This window comes from Phyllostomus discolor, chromosome 11 (genome assembly GCF_004126475.2).
Source record: "Phyllostomus discolor isolate MPI-MPIP mPhyDis1 chromosome 11, mPhyDis1.pri.v3, whole genome shotgun sequence".
Classification (NCBI taxonomy): Eukaryota; Metazoa; Chordata; class Mammalia; order Chiroptera; family Phyllostomidae; genus Phyllostomus; species Phyllostomus discolor.
The window spans coordinates 45,291,757-45,297,192 of NC_040913.2; the positions used below are offsets into that span (position 1 = coordinate 45,291,757).

At 38.3% G+C, this 5,436-nt stretch overlaps 1 pseudogene; it reads right to left on the reverse strand.

Moving 5' to 3' along the window:
• Positions 1–671: 671 nt before the first annotated feature.
• LOC114508834 lies at positions 672–2,215 on the reverse strand (annotated as a pseudogene).
• Between the last annotated feature and the right edge of the window lie 3,221 nt (positions 2,216–5,436).

Sequence of the window (5,436 nt, forward strand, 5' to 3'; positions counted from 1 at the left end):
CTTTCCTTCTATATGCACAGACTAGATCTACTATTTCTTGTAAGAATCCCCAGCAAACTTTGCATAGGACTCACATACTTGAATTAAAAATGCTCAACAGAAAAAAAAGACATGTCCATAGAATTTAAAAATAACAAAAAACCAACAACTCTAAGTCCTCTGGGACAATTTTCTCAGACTTTTGGGAAATGAAAACACCAATTGCCACTTGTAAAAACACATGCAAGGCAAGCCATGTGGGATGGACACACTAAAAATTTCACAATGCCTAATTATTTCAAGGTACTTTGTTTTTAAAACAGGTCACAACACTGAGGTTCTGGCCTGTTCTCCCAAGCTACAAATGCTTGCTCAGCAGCTGAAAGGCACTCTTTAGTAGCATATTTAAAAATTGAATAAAAATCCATATGAAAAATCCATATGAAAAATTGAATAAAAATCCATATTTGAAGTATTCAAATAGTTTCCACAGGAACACAGATAAGTGCGACACCATTTCCTAGCCTTCCATATTGTTCTATCTGTGCCAACCCTATTTACAATGACCTTTCAATAATTAAGTTAAATGGCCCCCCTGAATCCGTTAATTCAAGCTATACTCACCCTAATAGCTACAAAAATGGTATCTACACATTAATATGAGCTGAAGCATAGGTTGCTGGGTACCGTTTCATTTCATTCTCTGGTTCTAGACTAGCTGTATCTGTTGCCATGTCAGCCCTGACATCACATAGTAGGTAGTTGGCCTCTGAAATCCACTGAAAGTAGAAGCATCAACAATGGTGTAAATATGTGTTTTCAAAGATCATCCAGTACCCCACAGAGATCTTGGGCAAACGACAGCACTCTACAATGTGATCAAGGCCATCATATGTAGGCTCCCATATGCTGGATGAATAATACTGTACTCATCTGGTCAGGGCTTCTGCAGAAGGAGCTTCATGTGCACACGATCATAGAGGGTTCAATTAAATGATCCATATTCTCCATCACTCGCTTAATACATTAAAGTTTTTCACTTGAATCATGTTCACCTTCAGAGCCTGTTTGTTCCTTTAATAGGAATTTTTTTGGCAATGACATTAACCACAAGTGTGAAATTGATGCAACATGGTATCTGTCTCACTCAGCTATGAGTGTTACTCCTGAGTCTGACTAAAAATACTTGTCAAGAGCTGGGTTAATTACAATGGCAATCTCTTCAAATTTGAACTTTACATTCTCAGATCCAGGAAAGCCATCACCAGTATCAAGCAGATCCAACCTCTGCTCCCATGACAAAGACTCAGTGGGCATCAGATATGGCCTGGATGAAGATCTTAGGATCAATACAGCCACTTCCTACATGGAAGTTGAAATGGATGACATCAATATTTAATTCTTTTGCCTGTTCCAAAAGAAGGCTGTTGTTTTGTAGTGTGGCACCAAATTTAACATTGAGACAGCACTGCTTTGGAATCATCAGGGGCAATCCACAAAAACCAGCTGTGCCTTTGGATGTGCCCTGGCAACTTCCATCATCTTGACTTCACTATTGAAAGTCATCATCTGAGTGCCACTATTGACAGCATATCTGAGACACTTGTTTACAAGGACCTGCATAGATAATCCTTTCTGGAGGCACCTAAATATTGTACTAATTGTATTTCAGTCTTGTTGGCACGGTCAAAACCTGTCTGGTGGCAGCTAGGATCTTCACTTTGGTTCTGCTGTTAATGCATTTGACTGCATAAAAGGGGGTGACTTGAGGAAGAGATTTTAACCATTTCAGATAGTTCTTTAGAATGCCTCCCAGGTCTGCAACATAGAAGGCATCCTTATCATCAGAAGAAGAACCATCTTAATTTACTTTTTGGTCCAGAATGTCCTTGTCAGTAAAGCCTTCATTGAAGAAATGGCAGTCAAACTTTTCATTAATAATATTTTTCATGGTTTCTGGATATTCTTAAAGAACACTAAGAGATGGGATTTAAAGAAATTATTGTCAGCTTTTCACAAAGGCAGTTCTTCATAAATTCCAAGTCCCAATGAAGATGAGTGTTCTTTTGGTACAGCTGTGGGAATGTCTTGATAACACAGATGTGCTCCACCTCAGAGTGCAGGGGTACCCCAAGCTGACTCCATGGAGGTCATTCCTCCCAGTGCAGAGACCACCAGCCACTCCCAAAGCTGCCTGTCTGGTTGCACACTGCCTTGCTCCCTCCTGCAGAGGACAGCAGCAGGAAGCGGTACTGGACTGCTGGCAGAGGCTGAGGAGACTGACCCCTTTAACACATCTTATAATACTGGTTGGGTGATGATGAACTTGAGCTTTTTTTCACTCCATTTTGTTTTGTTTCATTTCTTTTCCTTCTTCTTCTTTTTTTTTTATTTTTTTTATTTTTTAAATCTAGGAAGCTCTTTCTCTTTCCTTTGATGCTAAATGATATCCTTGCTGATTAGAGCCTGGTTGGTTGTAGACCCTTTCTTTTCATCACTTTAAATATTTTGTGCAGTCCCTCCTGGTCAGAAAAGTTTGTTGAGAACTCAGCTGATGGTTATGGGAGCTTCCTTTTAAGTAACTAACTGCTTTTCTCTTTCTTCTTTTAAGATTCCCTCTTTGATCTTTGGCATTTTAATTATGATATGTCTTGGTGTGGGCTTCTTTGGGTTCATCTTGTTTGGGACTCTGCACTTCCTAGACTTGTATGCCTACTTCCTTTGCCAGTTTGAAGAAGTATTCAGTCATTATTTTTGCAAATAAGTTTTTAATCCTTTGTTCTTTTCTCCTTTTGGTACCCCTATGATGTGAATGTTGTTATGATTAATGTTGTCCTTGAGATCCCTTAAACAATCCCCATTTAAATTATTTTTTTCTTTTTCCTCTTCCAGTTGGGTGTTTTCAGCTACCTTGTTTCTCAAATTACATCCTCTGTTTTATTTAATATGTTTGTTATTAATATGATTTTATCCTCTGCTTTAAATAGAGTGTGAGGCTCAGGTCCCTCACTTTTTAGGGGGAGACCTCCACCAAGATATCCCTCCTGATTCTTAACTGCCACACATGAGTGTGGGACTAGGTCTTTTCATGTCTCCATCCCTCCTACCAGTCTTGAAATGGCTTCCTATTTATATCCTTAGTTATAGGAGTTTTGTTCAGCTAGTTTTCAAATGGTTCTCAAGGATAGTTGTTCTATAATTTAGTTATAATTTTGGTGTGATCATGGGAGAAGGTGATCTCAGCATTTACCAACTCTGCCATCTTGACCAGAAGCCCCATGTTGCCTAAATTAATACATTTTACTTTAGATATAATAAAGGTGTATAAGTTTGTAGTTTATTTTACAATAGAGCTAGTATCAACTTAATGAGTTATTTAGATGGAAAATTAAACTTCTATAGATCCTGAAAACCTAAAATTGGAATTAAGAACCAGTAGCCATTTGATCAGTTTTGACTGACATTATGTTAGAGGCACTAGATTCAAACACCAGAAACTAAAATTGTAACAAAAAGAAGGTGAAGTTTTCTCCCTTTACCTTTTGCAGTTGATCTCTTCTTTTTTCCTTTCCTTAACTATAATTCTTCTAAGAAGAAAAAGAAATGATTGGTATATACTGCACAACTCAGAAAATCAAAAGTGTCTTGTTTTTCTGTTGCAATTTACGTCTTGAATTCAGTCAAGCTCTAATTTACAAAGGACTAAAGTCTAGAAGTTTGCAAATATGTTTTTGAGGTGGTAAAAAGAGACCACTCACCCACACTTTACCCCCATCCTGCTTCTAGAGAAGTTGGGGAACTTAGGCTTTGTCATGCAAACTGAGTAGGTGCTGAGTTAGGTAAATGTTTTCAAATGTTTCTTCTATTATTATAAGAGCTAAGATTTAAATGGTACTAGTTGGAAGAATATGAATATAGATACAGACCAAATAAGGGTATTCAGGAGGTAAAGAATCTTTTCAATGCACAGTATGCTTGACATTATGCAGCAGAGACTTCTCTGGCACAAACCGTCAAGAGTGCTTTGGTTATTCTATTTATTGTAATAGAGGTTTCATCAAATTCTGGGAGGCAGGTCCTCTCCATTCTCTGTCCTATTTCCACCAGAAAGAGAATTCAATCTTTACTCACTTATTTATTTAATACGTATAATTTAATAAAATGAATGCCTACTATGTATTAGGCACCATTCTAGGCACTGGATATGTTGATGAACAAAACAGATAGAAGCAAATTAACAAACATTTAAAAAGTTTTATATATGTGATATTAAAAGCTGATAAGTACTATAAGAAATAAAAAGAAAGTAGGTTACATGATCTAGGAAAGCTGGAGCAGGTTAGGGAAGGAGTTGCAATGTTAATTAGGATGAATGGAATTGGCCCCATTGAGAGGCTAACATTTGAGCAGAGACCTGAAAGAAGTAAGGGAGGTAGCCATTTGGATGGATAGCTGAGGGGAGAGCAGTCCCCACAGAAGGAAGAGCCAGGGCAAAGTTTCTAAGGCAGCAACATGCCTTCTGAATCAAGGGACCACAAGGACTTCTATATAGCTGAGGCAGAGAAAGCAAGGAGGGAAAAACAGTGGGTATTGAGGTCAGAGACAAATATATGAGCTGGATCATTTAGGTACTTTAGGCCATTGTTAAAACATCAGATTTTATTCTGAGCAAAATGCAGGGTTTTGAACAGAGAAGTGGCATGATCTGATTCACATGTAATAAGGGTCAGTCTAGCTTCTGGGCTGATATAACAGATGGTGACCTGCAAGTGTAGAAGCAGAAAGACCAATGAATTAATTGCAGTGATCTAGGCAAGAGATAAAAGTGGTGATAACTTGCTTGGCAACAGCACAGATTGTGAGAGATGGTCAGATCCTTTCCTTTGCCCATCCCACCCTCAGGTGTATAAACACTGAGAAACGAGTTTGCTCCTCCACTTGGCAGAGTCAGCAGACACAGGAAATAGGAGAAAAGCCTTGATATTCTTTGTGAAATGGAGGCTGTGATGCTGGCAAGATATGAATGGACTTGGTGTTAATCATCTTTGTAGAACTGAGTAACATGTCCAGGAAAACAGAGTAAGTAAGGATACTACGAGAAAATGGGATTAAAAAGAAGATATCAAGAAGAGAGGATTGGGGTCTTGGAAGGGAAAGATGAAGAATCCTTGGGAAATCCCTAAAAATCTAGGCCTCATCGTGTGGTACAAAGGAAAGGCAGCAAAACACCCAACAGCTCTCTGATTCTTTTAGCTTTAAACTAGTGGCTCTTACCCTTGGGAAAACAGTCAAACCTCAGTTCTTGATGTCTCAGTTCTCAAACAATTAAGTTCACAGTCAAGCTGTTCACAGAAAAAATGTCTTGGCTGTCTAACAAAACTCAAGTATGAGTAATCAAGTAAACTCAAGTAATTCAAGTATGAATTCTCTACCTGACAACCATTTTGTGCTGATACC